At 43.8% G+C, this 16,870-nt stretch overlaps 1 long non-coding RNA gene across 1 annotated transcript in view; it reads right to left on the bottom strand.

The window, feature by feature from the left end:
• LOC144819346 (uncharacterized) overlaps positions 1–16,870 on the bottom strand; it is a 153,475-nt gene that overhangs the window by 121,133 nt on the left and 15,472 nt on the right. Inside the window, exon 2 of the long non-coding RNA XR_013607303.1 lies at positions 15,005–15,571. This is a non-coding gene — a long non-coding RNA (uncharacterized LOC144819346). The remainder of the gene's footprint in view (positions 1–15,004; positions 15,572–16,870) is intronic.

The following is a 16,870-nucleotide window of genomic DNA, read 5'->3' as shown; positions in this document are numbered from 1 at the left end:
ATTTTTGAACCATTGTGACATTATGCCAACCGCCTAAGTATTAATAGGTTGGTTCACAAAATGCCAAATTGCAGTGGGTCACAATTCAACCTGCCTCATGAATACTAATAAGGTAGATCAAAATGAGACCAACTATGGTTCACAGATATCACAGGGAGAGTGGCCTGCTTGGATCAGCAGATCACCATGACTGTGATTGCTTTTAAATAAAGCAATAAGATATATATATTTTAAATGCAGCCCATTGTCCTAAAGGGAAAGCGGTATGCATTTAAAAGAAAACCTAATGAAAGAAAAAGTCATATAATTTTTTTTTCCAAGAGTAATGAGGTGACCACCGCATACTTTTAGAAATGTTTTTGTCAACATTAACGGAGGGATACTGTGACATTTGTGTAGGCAGTAAAATATTAACCTTTACCATGCTCATGATGAGCTGAGCTCGTCATGAGGCACGGTGCTCCGGTGCTCATGACGAGCTCAGCTCGTCATGAGCCGTGGAACGCTCAGGTGCGGGGAGAATTCCCCTGCTCTGCTGAGCGTTCCACGGGAGCCGGTGCACCTGAGACGAGCTCAGCTCGTCATGAGCACAGGAGCGCCGTGCCTCATGACAAGCTGAGCTCGTCATGAGCATGCGGGCGCTGTGCGCGCCCTCCTCCCCCCAGTACAGCGGGGGAATTACCCCCGCAGCGAAGGGGCTAATGCTTTGAACCTTGTTTTGGCCGCAAAAATGTTTCATCCCATTCAAAATTGGTATTTAAAAGGGACGCCCTAAATATATCCTTTTTTAAAGGTAGCACGCTCACTCCTCTTACGACTCAGTTGCGCACACAGCTCAGAAAAGTGTGCAAATAGACCCTCCATTGCCGTACAGCAAAAAAAATAATTAGAGGGAACATTGACAGTAATTCAGTGAAAACACTACAAATTCACACCATGCCAATGTAGAAAAATAAGTAAACTTTATCTAAACCAAACAAGACCAAAAAGACAAAAATCTACAATACAGTAATAAAAATATGACTTTCAAGTGGTGGAAATAGTTCAGTACAAAGCAAATTGCAAATGCGACACAATGTGGGGGGTGATGCCAAGCAACTGGACAGCAAATATGTGACGTTACAACGCGATCAAAATGATCGCGGTATGTTACATCACAGTCTTTACAACGCAAGTTGTTACAACGATTTCGCTGGAGGGTGCTGGACTTAGGAATAGTAAGATTTACTATTCCAACACCAGTCTACATACAGTAGGGAAGGTGTTGGAATAGTAAATCCTACTATTCCATGGGTTATAGCGCCATCCAGCGCAAGTCGATGTAACGCTTGCGCTTTATCGGCTGCGTTGCAACTGCATCGCGGTGTAATCACCGCGATGTAAAGGATGTTTCCCCTGGGCAGCTCCCTGATAATGGTTTACAGAACCATGTTCAGCCTCCCAAAGTATACTTCACCAGCTCAGATGAGGCTGGAGTTCTGCTTAGTGAAGCAGTCGCTGGCCAGGCATGTCACTTACATCATCTGCTGGAACAAGATAAAATTCTCTGCCTCAAACACTCTAAATCAGCTGCTATGGAAAGAACTCCACAACTAAGGACAAGGGAACCCTACTCACAAGGAACCAGGTTACTAGTTATATAGGGGAAGACAGCGGTACCAGTGGATTATAGGAAAAATGATTTAAGCAATATATATGCACAATCGCAATAGGCCTGTGAAGGACCTAATAATATCAGAGAACAAAATAAACTTTCTACACAGGTTGCTCTATAATGTTTATATAAACACACAGTAAATAGTATAAACACTTTCTTAGATTCAAAAAGTGCAATACGTTGTGCATTGTGTCCCCAGGTGAAAATGGAACTAAAAAGTGACTATATACAGTGACAGTTTACAAAAGGTTTCCATAAATTGCAAGAACGACCATTCAAATACATTTTCCACAGCCTAGATATACAGTGACACTAGCTGTATGATGGTCCGTTCTATGAACTTGTCGAAGGCGTTTCAACACTCCTGTGAATGTGGGGTCTCTTCAGGACTCCTAATGTAGGGACATCTACAAATGAATGGGATGGGGAAAGCATTAGGCCCATTGTACCGGCACATATGCAAGCTCTCTGGAGCCACTGCACCTCTCAGGCCCCCGTCGCTCCAAAGCCAGATAGTCAATACACATCCTAGCAGGGGCACACTGGATGGCTAAGCAAGAAAAGGCCTACTTTCTAAAAGTGGTATTTTCAAACACAGAATGTAAAAATCACCCTCATTCAAGATGCATTTTAACATTCGGAGTTCCAGCATATCAAACTTTATTTTCCTATCTGGTTCTCAGGGGCAGTTATGCTTATAAGATGTAATAAGCAAACTCCACATTCTATCCTGTAGGGACAGATAGCCTTACAATGGTGAAAAACAAAATTGGCAGGATTTCACTATCAGGGCATGCCACACACATCAGGGCATGTCCTACCTTTCACATACACGGCACTCTGCCCACTGGGATACCTTGGGCCTACCTTGGGGGTGACTAACATGTAAGAAAAAGGAAGGTTAGGGCCTTGCAAGTGAATGCACTTGCCAAGTCGACATGGCAGTACCAGACTGCACACAGGATCTGCAATAGGAGGCCTGAGTTACATTTACAGCTTGCTTATTCTGGGTGGCACAATCAGTGCTGCAGGCCCACGAGCAGCATTTGATTTACAGACCCTGGGCACACACAGTGCACTGTACCAGGGACTGACTAGTAAATCAAATATGCCAATTATGCCAATCATGGAATCACCAATCCATAACAACAATTGACAAAGAGAGCACTTGCACTTTGGCACTGAAAAGCAGTGGTAAAGTGCCTAAAGCATCTAGACCAGCAAAATGAAGTCCAACACACAGCAAAATAACAGGAGACAACGGCAAAAAAACTGGGTAAACCCACGCCAATGATGCCAGGTCTAAAGAAACTGATAGTCAACTCTGCATCAAATTTTACCAATGCATCAATAAATAGAGATAATTGGGGAGTCAGACCTAGTAAATCACAAATTAGGAGTAATTCTGAAAAAGATAACTTAAAACAAGCACCCAAATCTTACAAGAAGAAGTGAAAATAATAAGAAAAATAAAGAAAAGACTAAGGGGTCTATTAGGATGGCGGGCGGATTGCCCCCGCCGGCCCGGCGGGGGCAATCCGCTCGCCATCCGTGTTGAAAAGATCCCCTGCCATATTATTATGGCTGGGGAGTCCGCGGCGGACGGAAAGACCGTCCACCGCATTTCCGCCCCGGTCGACTTGCGACCGGGGCGGAAAGGGTGCAATATGGTGGCGGTGTCTTTCAGACACCGCCATCCATATTACAATGTGTGTGGAGGAATGCCTTTCCGTGGCAGCAACGCCGCCACGGAAAGGCATGCGGAGTTTGCTAGGGGGGCCCATTGCGGCCCCCAAGGACTCTGGAGGGGTGGGGGGTGCACATGGGGGGCACCTATGGTACCCCCCTGCAGTTCCAGGCACAACATGGCAGGCACAGCGCGATGCCTGCCATGTTGCGCATGGAAGTGCACAACATGCCTCCCTAACATTGTGGTGGGCGGGGCTGAGTGCACCGCCCGCCACAATGTTAGGGATGCAGGATGCACCCGCCACTGTGGTGGGCGCATCCTAATCGCAGGCACGGGATCCCCGTCCTTATGGCGGGCAGTCCCTCTGTACGACGGGATGGCGAGCGGACAAAGTTCGCCCGCCACCCTAATGTGCCCCTAAATCTTGGGGTGGATCTCCCTAAAATAGGTCTACTGAAAAACGTTATAATCTGCATAACTGTGATAATGTTAAAACACCTGACATGTATCAGGAGGTTGTATGACGCGCTATCGCGGACATAGATATCGCGCGCATTTACATCACGGCTTTTAAATCGCAACGGCGATGACATCAGCAATGTAAACATCGCGCGTTGTTTCGCCGCAAATGCGGCCTTTTAATTGGATCACGTGTTACATCGCCGACATTACATCGCGCGACATAACAACGGATGTTTGTGCCGTGGCACTCATGGGTATCGAAGCTCACAGGAATGTCCTCGCTTGTGTACGGTTGACAGCCTGAATGAGGTTATATGATGGAGACTTTACACAACTATAGATTCTCAATATGGATTAATATTTTGTATGAACCTACTATTAACTTCTCATGCAGTTACCCATCAGAAGTTCATTTAAAGCTTTCATACGCAGCGTCCACGCTATCAATCATTGCCTCAAGACGCAGCTGTGGTTCTGCAGTTGTCTTGTCCAGCATTGTGGATAAAGTCCCCGGGGGGGTGCAACTGATGAAGCCTCTGGCTTATATAGCGGTGGAAATCTGACCGCCGAGGAAGGCTGCAGGTAAACGTTTCCCAGGGTGTCCTGTCTCTTCTCCCTTAGCTCCCGCGTCACCGGCCTCGCTTCCAGGACGCTGCCCACCGGAAGTGCGGCTCGTGAGTGTTTGCTCAAGGACCTCATTGCTGTCTTCATGAAAGGTGAGTGAATCGGTCTCACAGTCCAAACCTGACTTACCTTCAATCAGTGACTTTCCGGTGAACTGTGAATGTAAAGATGCATTTTGACCCCCCTAATCCTCTCTAGTCTGCCTTCTATGCACCGGCATGCAGCGCCGGCAGAGGTAGGCATCTGCAGCAGCTGCAGGGGGCACGTGAAACAGCTGGATGGTGTCTACCCATACGCGTCATATGTATTCATTCCAATAGGCGTCGGATAACATACAGCTAAGATAGGAAACAACCTGACATCATTAGTTAACATTTGTTTAGGGAAACAGCTGTCTTACAATGCAAATGCATGTTGCACTCTAAAAACATGTTATTCGATGTGCAGCAGTATGTGCTCACAGTACCCGGTTATTGCCTCTGCAACCCCTTCAGTCACACTGTGCTTCACACAAAGTGCTTTAATCTTACTTTCTGCAGCAATATCTTTTTTTATCTGTTTTACCTTCGTGGCCGTGGGTCACAGCAGGAATTCAACAGTTACTGCCAAGTCTGGTTCTTGGATCACGGGCAACATTTGGGAGTCACCAAGTGTCTCAGCTGAGACCCATGGCTTCCCTCTTGTGACCTCTGGCTATTCTCCTGCGAGAAAAGTAAAAGTAGTTTACAAAAGGTAAACAGGATGTTGCCAAGCTATGTTTGCTATCTTTACCAATGAAGGGAAGGGTATTGCCACCTTGCTTCATACAAGCATGTGGACGCCCCTTCTCTCCTGCAATTAACTTTCAGATGGGGAGGGCACAGCAGCCGCCCCCATGAAGACTGCAGTTCAGGATGTGCACCACCAGCTGCTGTCTCACTACAGTGCCAGTGCGTGGGTTCTAATGCCATGCCAAGAGAAGCGCAGACAGTCCATAGATGACGGGACTCTGTGTGTGTTGTCCACTGCCTGTCCCGGCCTGACCTTGAGCTGGCAAACAGCGCCGCAGAACTAACCCTTCCCAGGACATCCGGTGTTGCATGTAAAGTTTTCATTTACTTCACCCAAATAAACTCTGCAATAAAAGCATTCATTCATCCATCCATCCTTGAGCATTCATTCATCCATCCATCCATCCATCCATTCACCCCCCACCCATCCATGCATCCACCCACCATACGGTCTGCCATCATCCATCCATCCTTCATCCATTCATCCATCCATCCATTCATCCACCCATTCAATCATCTGCCCATTCATCCACCCCCTCCATGTGTCAGGCGGTACGCCGTCATCCATTCATCCATCCATCCACCCCCCATTAAGCACCTCATTCATCAATCCATTCATCCATCCATTCACCCCCCCCCACCCATCCATGCATCCATACATCATACGGTCCGCCATCATCCATCCATCCATTCACCCTTGAGCATTCATTCATCCATCCATGCACCCATCCATCCATTCATCCATCCATCCCCCCCACCCATCCATGCATCCATCCACCATATGGTCCGCCATCATCCATCCATCCATTCACCCTTGAGCATTCATTCATCCATCCATCCATCCATTCATCCATCCATCCTTGAGCATTCATTCATCCATCCATCCATCCATTCACCCCCCCACCCATCCATGCATCCACCCCCATACGGTCTGCCATCATCCATCCATCCATTCATCCATCCATCCATTCATCCGTCCATTCAATCATCCGCCCATTCATCCACCCCCTCTCCATGTGACAGGCGGTCCGCCATCATCCATTCATCCATCCATCCACCCCCCCACCCAGCACCCACCCATGCATCCAACCACCCATACACCCATCCACCCCCCACCCGGGCCCCATCCATGCATCCATCCAGACACCCATCCATTCATTCACCCGCCATCTATTCAACCATCCATCCCCAACCACCCATACACCCATCCACCCCCCACCCAGCCACTCACCACACTAGTGATAGGCACTGTCTTTTGAAAATTGTATATAAAAAGTTAAGACGGCAGAGCTATCCGTCATACCACATAATGACAGTCTGCAATAAAAAGGCGTGCTTTGCTGGCACATCCTCCCAACATCGGGTAACATCGCATCATTCAAGGAAAAGGCCGTTAGTAACATCCCCCCAAAGTACGTGACAGTCTGCATTTTGGCTATGGTCACCTGTCACCGGTTTTGTAATTGTTTAGGGGAAAGTAAAGTACGTGACAGTCTGCATTGGTTTTGTAATTGTTTAAAGTAAAGTATGTGACAGTCTGCATTTTCGATATGTGCACCTGTCACCTGTAGTAAAGGCCTGTGGGGCAGAGTGCACGCGGCCTGTGGGGGAGGTCTCCAGCACGAGTCTGCAATTACCGATGTAATTGCATGCGATGTTAATGGCATCGCACCGTTTTAGCATGCGCAGTAGAAGACTGTGATGTCAACGTTCCTGGGATGTAAAAATCGCGGTGCGATGGCACCACGATGTGTTGACACCAATGTAATTGGTGTTTCCCATATCAGGATACTGATAAACTTTCATCTTGTTCCTTTCAAGACTCATCCGAAAAATGCTCGGAGAGCGGGGGACGATCAGAGCGCAGATTAGAGGAGTTCGTGAAACCGAAGAAGGACTCACAACGTTCTTCTGACTTTATAATATAAAAGGAAGATAAACCTAAACAGTCACAGCCTCAATTCAAAAAGAAGAAGGTGTCTAGCCTTAAAATCAAGCATGCCATGGATATTTAAGACACTGCTTCTGAGCGGGGAGAGGGCTCTAACCATGCTGGACAGCGCAGCAGAAGTGATGATAGTTTACCAGAGCCTAATGGATTGTTTGAAAGTAGTAGCTTTGAGTGACTATGTCCAGGTGGAAACACCAGATACGAGAGGTAGTGTCCCACATTGATTGTATGAAATGCTACTCCAAATGGGGGAGGCATACCATGATTCATTCATTTCCTCTTTTGGGAGAACTTGTCATTCAGCTAGGACATTCTCCTGGATGAAAGGGATTCCGTACCAGAATTTGTGATGGACTGCGGCAAGGGAAAAAAAAATATTTTACCAGCTTTGTCCAACCGTGTCCCAGATGCAGTTAAACAGGCATGCACCATGAGTGGGCCCTAGCGCAAGCTCCTGCATTATAGATCAACCATGTGGGGTGGGATGATGGTTACCCTCATCTCCTCATACCAGTGAGGTCAAGCCTTCAACCACAAAGACAATACCCCATTAAATATGAGGCTAAAAAAAACAAGTTAGAGAAATTCTCACACAGCTTAAATACCTAGGCGTAATAGAAAGTTGCACCTTCCCTATGGATGATCCTTTTTTCCAGTAATGAAACCAGGCCATTTATATAGTCTAGTTTTAGATTACAGACACTTAAACAGCGCTACAATTGCTGTGAAAAACGTGCAAAGTGTGGCACTATTGAATAACACAGTGCGGAAAAAATACACAACCACTTTACATAATTCGAATTGATTTTTCTGCCAAAACATAGCACCTGAAAGCAGGTACTTGACCACATTCAGTGCCCTTGGGTCTCAAAAGCAGGTCCCCCAGGGACATAAAATACAGCCCCGGGTTCTTTTCAGCCAGGGTTAAAGAACTTTTGCCACAGTTTGATGACCAGGTAGTGTCTAATGTTGATGACATATATCTGACGGATGATGGCCTTTCATAATTTTGGGATTTGCCCACATGGGCTATAAATTAAATTTCACAAAATCGAAAATAGCCCATCTTGGTGTCCTATTCCTAGGATAAAAGTTGTCAAGTGAGGGCAGCAGCCTAGCAACACATTTTCTCAAAAAGTGTGTGCTTCAACAACCACCAAACACATTGAAGGAACTCCAACCAATATTGGGTTTTCTGACCTTGGGCATAACATACATTCCAGACTACACAGAGCAGGCAAAACTGTTCTTTTAACTTGATTCATCCAGATTTTTCAATTACACATTAGACAACTGAACACACACACATTTTTATGTTCAGTACAAGCTGGCATGCTAGCATCCAAACACATACACACATGTGTAAACACCACCAACCTGGTGATGCATATATTTTGAGGTGCATCGGGGTACACCTATGTCACATTTAACAAAGGAGACACCGTACCAATTGCATATACAACACATGTATATACCAATACCGAAATGCAATTTGAACCGACAGAAAAGATTCAGATACTGGTACAGACTGCTTTAGTAAGAGAAAGATATTTGGCTAAGGGTAAACGTATTATTTTCATGACTCTGGTTCCAGCCTTGGAGGCTCTTACAAAGGCCAGCATTCCAAATGCGAAAGCTTTACATTCACAATGGATACAGAGGGCCAGCTCTGTAGATTACAAATTTGACTCTATAATACAAACACATGCATATCTGCAATATGAAAATGAATATCCTTGGCCTAATGAAGTTGTGCCTTTAGATCAGTATGAATACATTATCCATACTGATGGCTCTGCACAGCCTGCCTTAGGGACAAAGCACCAATACATTGCAGCGTGCCCCTCAGTGAAGGGTGGAATGGAGGATGCAGAATTCCACCCTCACAAAACCTACACTCAGCAACTAGGTGATTGCATTGCACAGCTGGTTGAACTTCAGCTCTAATTCTGGCACTTGAGAATATGGATCCCAGATTGCTCACACTGATAGTATGTGCTTCCTACTATTGTGTCCAGACTTACAACGAATACTTACACTACTAGAACCTGAATGGATTCAGAAATTCTGAAGGGTACACTATAAAGCACAAGCTGCTTTATGGACAAAGGGCCAAACTCAAAGCGTGTTTGTCACAGGCTCATATAATACACACACTGAGTTATCAGCGTATAGGAATGCACATTGTAGGGAATGCCAGGATTGAAAAAGCTGCAAAAGCAGCAGGGCAATAGAGGTGAAGATCCCTAGCAACCCTTTGCCTTTCTACCAGTGTATGTTGCATACGTATGTAGAGATGCACTCTCATATTGATGCAGATCAGAACCTGATGCAAGCATTGCGACTGGCTTGCCTGAGAACTGGTCATGATGTCACTGGATACCCTCTTGAAAGACTCAGTCGCAAAGAAATGCAGAGCTGCTAGGATCTTGGCATAGGCTGGGATACTGTGGGAGAGGCATGTATCAGAGTTAGGATCCTGCTCCCACTCAGAAACCATTTTCAAGATAACATCAGTTGAAAATGGAATTTGGAGCTTACATTTTGTATGGACATCCCAAAGAGGTTGATCCTTTGTCTAAAGATTCTCACTGCTCTCCTCCTCCTCAAATCATTCTGTTGCATCGCAAGGGGCAAACCAACAAACACATTCAGCGTCATGTTGCAAGGTCTGAAAGTGTTTGTGTGTGGTAGCTCTGAGAATGTATGAGGCCAAGCTGGGATCGACTGTTGGGCTAACTACTTTCAGCTGGAGCTGGGTGGGGGATGGCAAGCACTGACACAAGTGTGTGTGGTGTGTTTAGGAAGAACTTAGAAATCTGAATTTTGATCAGAGGTTTTGACTTGTATATTCCATTCACATTTGGACTGTGTGTGAAAGACCTTACATGACACATAACTAATAGTTAAATGTGCAACCGTAGTAGGTGATCCACACTTGTGATGTTGAGGTTGCCACTTGAAGGATCACATGTATCCACATCTTGTATTGTTTCTTGCATGATATTTCTACACTGTTGGAGTGGTGTATGTTTTTGCCATCACATTTACCCCTTCAATACACTCCCTACACATACACATATGCAACAGCCCATTGCCTACATGTAGCTCTTTTCTATTTTAAGTGAGGTATTTTGTGCTATGTTGGTTGTACAAGTAGATGTCATGGATCTCTTGATGTGTGTATCTAGGCATATCTTTTGGGTGTACATCAATAAATGCCCCCTTATTTCACTGTGTTATGGTCCACCCAATAGCAGAGTCTCTGACTCGAGTGCAGAGATTCTGCCCAAGTGCAGAGATTTTGCACTTGGGGCAGAGATTCCACCCAAAAAGCAGAACCTCCGCCCAAGTGCATTCATTAGGATACTACTTGTAAGTCCCTTTGTGAATACCAAAAAGTAGCAAAATAAGAATTTTAGTCTAAACATAGACTTTTGGTCTAACTTTACCTTTTTAACTCTCTCGTCATAGTTAGGGTAACCAGAGCTAGGGATTTTTCATATTTTTCTCCCTTAATAACTTTGAACCTGTTTGCCGAATGTCCGTGAAATTTTGCAGACCTACTGCCCCTCTTTCATTCTGCGAGGAATTAAAGTTTTGCGGCATTTGGTCAAGGGAATAGGTATTATAAGTGAATGTTTATCAATGGTCTAGGATTTTAAATGTAATTGTACAGAGGTTGCTGTACGTGGCATATGTCAAGCAAAAGAGTTGTGAGATGTATTAATGTGCTTTTTAAAAATGACAGTGTACCACAAAAACGGTGATGGATCAAGCCCTGATCTGTTGACTGGGTAGGAATGTTCCGATTAACTCAGATACTCTGTCCATCACCACCCCCTTTTTGAAATTATTTTGGCCACCACAAGTGTGGAAGGGTATGCTCAGACATGAGTCCCTTGCTCACTGCACCATCAGGATTCAAGCAAGCCGGGCCGAAGACGGCTGTAATGCCAGAAACCGGTCCCCGGAAGCTTGTTTCCTTTCCAGTGAAGAATTGGCTTGGTAGTTTGGTCTGCCCTGTTCCCATGATGCACTGGGCCAGGGACAGACTAATTTGCATATAGCCAGGTTCTGAACTGGGATGGTGCAGTGAGCTAAACAACGGTGATGGATCAAGCCCTGATCTGTTGACTGGGTAGGAGTGTTCCGATTAACTCAGATACTCTGTCCATCACCACCCCCTTTTTGAAATTAGGGTACCACAGTAGGGCTGCAGGGGGGGTCTAGAGAGTATCCCGGTACACAAAAGTATTTTTTTTAAATAAACCAATAGTTACTAATATATATTAATGCTTCTGTTAGGTTGACTCTTAAAAGAGCCTTTTATTAAAAGTCATTATTTGGAGTTTATATATGTTGTAGTAGGACCTGGCACATATTGTTAATTAAGGGGGGAGAGGATGTGGCCTTATGGCTAAAGCAGTTTACCTCGAAGCTGAGGAAGCGAGTTTGAGTCCCAGCAAGGATGCTCAATATCCTGTGATTCTGGGCAAATCACCTAATATCCCCATGCCCAACAAAAATCGATGTGTCCGTCTGTAATGCAACTGGTGCTCATGTGAAGTGCTTTGATATCTTCGGGTCAAGTTTGCACTATATAAAACTGAGGGAAAAAAATTATTTTATTGCCAGTTGTAGTGAAAAGGACAGCATCAGCACGACAAAAGGAACTATGTTAAAACCTAATGTTGAGGAGTTACATGAAGGACATATTGTAGTCTTTTAGGATTGCAGACACCGTTTTGCTGGTAGGTCTGAGGGTTTTTTCAAACTTCACAGCATTTTTAACAGAGTATTTACATTGTATCCTTTGGCAAATATTCGAAAAGACAAAATGGGTGTCAGGAAATAAACTTAATAAAGATGTAAAAGTTGCTTTCATGTCAACTTCTATTTTTACAGAAAGAGTAAGGTGCCCCTGACTTTTTAGATTTGGCAAATTTTGAAATAGCCAGCTAAATATAAGCGATAAATCCTAATCAGGAGAATGGTGTCTGGACAAACTATAAGAAGAGACCAGACTAAAATGAACAGTGTCCATTCGTGAACTGGCCAAAAATTCAAAAAACAGGAAGTACGACTTTAAGAAGTCTTTTCCCCACCAACGGTGGCCCCTCCGTGAAACTATAAGACATTTGCTTGTTTACGAGAGCTCAAGGATACATGAAAGACCTGAGCGTCCCAGAATGCGTGTAGCGATTAATTGAAATAAGACTACCGTAAAGAACACAGAGATTTTTGGAGTCAAATGTTTTAAAGTCCTGAAGAAGGTGTCAAAAAGAAAACAAAGCACCGAAACGCTGCGTCGACTGTTGTTGTAACTTTGACTGTTTTTAAATAATTTCATTGCATCATCACGCTAGGTGGTGTTTTTTATCATTTAGATTGTAACCCAATTGGGAGGGTAATAATACATTTTATGTTTTTTATTCATGACTAAAATTGTTTGTGTTCCATATTCAGTTGTGTGGTTAATTGAATCAAGTTGTAGTCCAGTAAGTCTACTTTGCCGAGTGAGAGATGGTCACAACTCGTATGTAGAAATAGAGTTTTATCTCGCTAAAGCTAGACCTTTGTCCTTAAATATTTAGCTGGCTATTTCAAAATTTGCCAAATCTAAAAAGTCAGGGGCACCTTACTTTTTCTGTGGTCAAGATCCCCCTCCCTGCTATAAATTACAGGGGAACCTCCTACTTGTTTATTACATAACTTCTATTTTTACACCTTTGAGGTGACTGATATCATTGCCTCCACAATGAATCAATATAGCATGGAGATGCTTGCAATTATGAAGTGATGGATGTTAATCCACCTTAAACCTCTTTTGGCCCCTCGTGATTTCATCATTTGGTATCATGCCTCTCTGCTCTACACCCCTCCAATTTACATTGCACCACTGTAAGACAGTTTATAATACGCCTCTCTATAACACAGCACAGCATTCTTCTCTATTACACTGCATTGTATGCCACTCCTACCTACAACATTCTACTCCACTCTATGCCCCTCTAATCTACACCGCTCTACTCTGTTGTATGACACTCAATGACACACCATTCTTCCACTTTATACTTTACCTGTGGCTTACAAACATAGGCCAATAGTATTTGAGTGTTGTACACCTTCCCCCCTTCAGCTCTGAACTCAGGGAAATCATCTGTGGAGAGCAGCAAGAATTGTCGCTCAGCCTCACTCTCTTGAACTCTTAAATGACACCTCTGGGCAGCATCGCCAAAAACCATGGACTCAACATCATTTCCCATGCTGATGACACACAACTCATCCTTTTCCACTCTGAAGACACCGCCAACACCAAGAAAAACTTCCACAACTGCATGACAGATGTCGCCAAAGGGATGAAGGACAATTGCCTGAAGCTCAACACGAATAAGACAGATGTACAGATCTTCAGAAACAAAAGCACCCCATAGGACACTTCCTGGTGGCCCTCAGAATTCAGGTTTAGTCCTATTCCCACTGACCACACTAGGAACCTAGGTATCATTGTGGACAACAAGCTAACCATGATAACTCAGGTGAATTCTGTCTCCTCCTTCTGCTCCTTTAGCCTCTGCATGCTTCTTAAGATATTCAGTTGGCTACCCCAAAACTCAGGACGCATCGTCACCCTGGCCCTCACCTCCAGCTGATTCAACTATGACAACGCTATCTATGAAAGGATCGCAGCTCATCTCCTCCGACAACTACAGACTATACAGAACACTGCAGCCAGACTCATCCTGGATCTCCCTAGATATACCCACATCACCCCTTACCTCAGGGAACTCCACTGGCTCCCTTTACAGAAAAGATGCCAGTTCAAGCTCCTGACCCTCTCATACAATGCCCTACACAACTGCAGACCAACCTACTTTAACCACTGCCTGAACTTCAATAAGCCCACCAGACACCTCCGCTCTGCATCCCTTTCTCTAACCCTCACCCCCTTCATCTGACTTAGCAGATGCGGAGGTGGCTCCTTCTCTTACCTAGCAGTGAAGACATGGAATGAGCTACCCTTTCATCTCCCGACCTTCCGATCTCTTTCCGAGTTCCAAAAGTCTATTCAGCTAATCAACTGGACCCTGCCAGTGGTTGAATACCCTCACAGGTGACAAGAAGCGCTCTACAATTCTACTGATAGAATGATTAATGTATTTTGCAGTATTACAACTGGACGTGGACAGAACATTCCATATATAGGTATTTGCTTGGAAGTGTTCCATTGCTGGAGGTATAACAGCAGTATATATTAGCATCTAAGGTCAATTTGAAGTAAGTGACTTTATATTTATTATTACACTAATGCTACATCTACTTTACAACGTTGCTTTATACTTAATTGTACATAGTAGCAAAAATACTATTTATTTTGTTGATTTTTTTTGTTACAATCACATTCAAAATTTCCATGATTCCTTCAATACATTACCTTGATTATATTTCACAGACAGGTTGCTCCAAAGGTATGGGAGAAAACGTAGCCACACCTTGAAAAGGACAAAGTACTTAGAAATGTACTTTGAAATAATCCTTTTTGAAACCACATTTATTATTGTGATTGTTATTATTTTTATGGTCACTTACCAATCATGTATCTGTTCATTCACTTGGTAATTGCAATCTTGTACTGCCATTACCTGTAAGTAAAAAGTTAGTGATAGTACGCAGCTCTTGACTGGGGGGGTGTTCTTTTTTCTGGGGAGAGGACTGTATATAAACTTGACCAACAAAAACAGGAAATCAAAATGCACAAAACAGGGTGTAAAAACATGTCCTGGAAAAAAAAAAGTATGGGTTCTGCGAAAGACAACGGTGAGCAAGAACCAGCTTGCTGTACCTACCTATGGCTCAATGAGAGCCCATTCCTGGTGAAGATGGATCACAGGAACCTGGGAGACAGCTTGTGAAATGGTGAGTGGAGCAGAGGTGAAAGGCTGGGATGGAGGCAACCTCTGAACTCCAGAAGACGAGGACTCAAGAGCAGGTGTTGTGCGGACAGACGCACCAGATGTTTGTTGGCTCAGTTCTAGTAAGTCCATGTCACGCCTCCTCTTGGTACATGCCAATCAGGTGGCATGCATGGTGCGGAGGTGCTTCTGCATTCCTGTGGTACCAAGGAAATACTGTTGCTCAGTTCCCTGAGAAATAACTTTGGTGCAGAGGCAACAAGTAACCTGGTGGGTATTAACGTACTTCCCCCAGGTGAAGGAGAGAAGCACTGCAAGACAACAGACTTCTTCAATTTGCGCAGATGCTCTAACTCCTGGTCCTCCAGAGCAATCTCATCTTCTTCACCCTCTAAAGGATCTGGATCAGCTGCAGTAGGTTTAGGTCTTTCAGCTATCTCCGTACCAACTCCAGTAGAAGACCATCATAAGATGCAGCAGGTGGGACAGCACTCAGTAGCACTGCACCAGAACACAAACAAGAGAAAAGAAACAGACTTCTTATTGGCTGGCAACATCTTTTACCAGCCTATTAGAATCAATGTTACACCCGCATAGTACTGAGGTACTACCAAGTGAGTAACGCTGTACAGGCAAAATTTGAAGGAAAAAAAATCAACAGACATCATGTAGCTATATAACCTGAAACCTGGCCAATGCTAATGTTTTGAAGAATGTTAAACTGCGTTTATATTATTTCTAACACTTCCTATCATATTTGGGCTACAATATTGTAGCCCAAATAGAGCACAAAACCAAAAATAGGGCATAACCAATGACACTTTAAATCTAAAGAGCGTTTTACATGGTTTTTACCATACAAACCCAAAATGATAGTTATAGTTAGGGATCACTATATTCGTTCAACATGACATCAAGTATACAATCTTTAGAAATATAATAGTTATAGTTTATAATTTAAACCACAACTGTCATACTTTATTAAATACCATATTGTATGCTTTTTATTACCATAGTACTTAATACATCATTGAAACATTACAATAACTATAACTCGTTATGTCTGTATTTAGAAGAATAGAATTGTTTTAATATAAACATACATTTTTATGTTGTTACTTTTGTTTCTTGATGCTCCCTATATGACTTTTTTAATGTATAATTAATTCATATATTCTATTTATGGCAAGTTGCAGTTATTTTAATATTTCTGTGATGTTATTAATGATTATGTTATAAAAAAAAGCATACAATATATTAAAAAAAAGTATGACAGTAGTGCTTTGTTATATGGCGTTTTAGGCTCCAAGCGAACATTTCCCGATTCATGCCCTTCTATAGGTATAATTCACATTTCCCTAATATAGGCATAGAAATATACCCATATTTAGACATGGCCCATGCAGTCCAAATACAGGCATGGCTACTTCCACCTGTACCAAAAAGTCACAACTATTTTTTGGAAAATCGGCTTAAGCAGTCAGGGACATCCGCATGCTTGAATATTGATTTGTCCGAGAACTCATGGAGTTTACAAAGAACTACCATTCCCTTGGGGTTCTTTTCTCACGTCATTATGCCCGATTTAACGTCAAACTAGGCACCTTCAAGGTATAAATATGCCTTCACTTGCTCTTGCAAGACACGGTGGTTCCGAGCAGCTCAACTATCTAATTGCCCGACGCAGCTCGCTATAGCAAGTGCGGAAGGAAGCCGACCCTCCAGCTGACGCGCTGATCGAGAAGCTGTCCTTTCTCTCGCCGAGAATCCAGCTCCAGTGTTTCCAAACTCCCCTCGTGG

The sequence above is a fragment of the Lissotriton helveticus genome, chromosome 2_1 (genome assembly GCF_964261635.1).
Source record: "Lissotriton helveticus chromosome 2_1, aLisHel1.1, whole genome shotgun sequence".
NCBI classification, from domain to species: Eukaryota; Metazoa; Chordata; class Amphibia; order Caudata; family Salamandridae; genus Lissotriton; species Lissotriton helveticus.
Note: the sequence above shows the minus strand (reverse complement) of the source record. Positions and strands in the feature narration are given on the sequence as shown.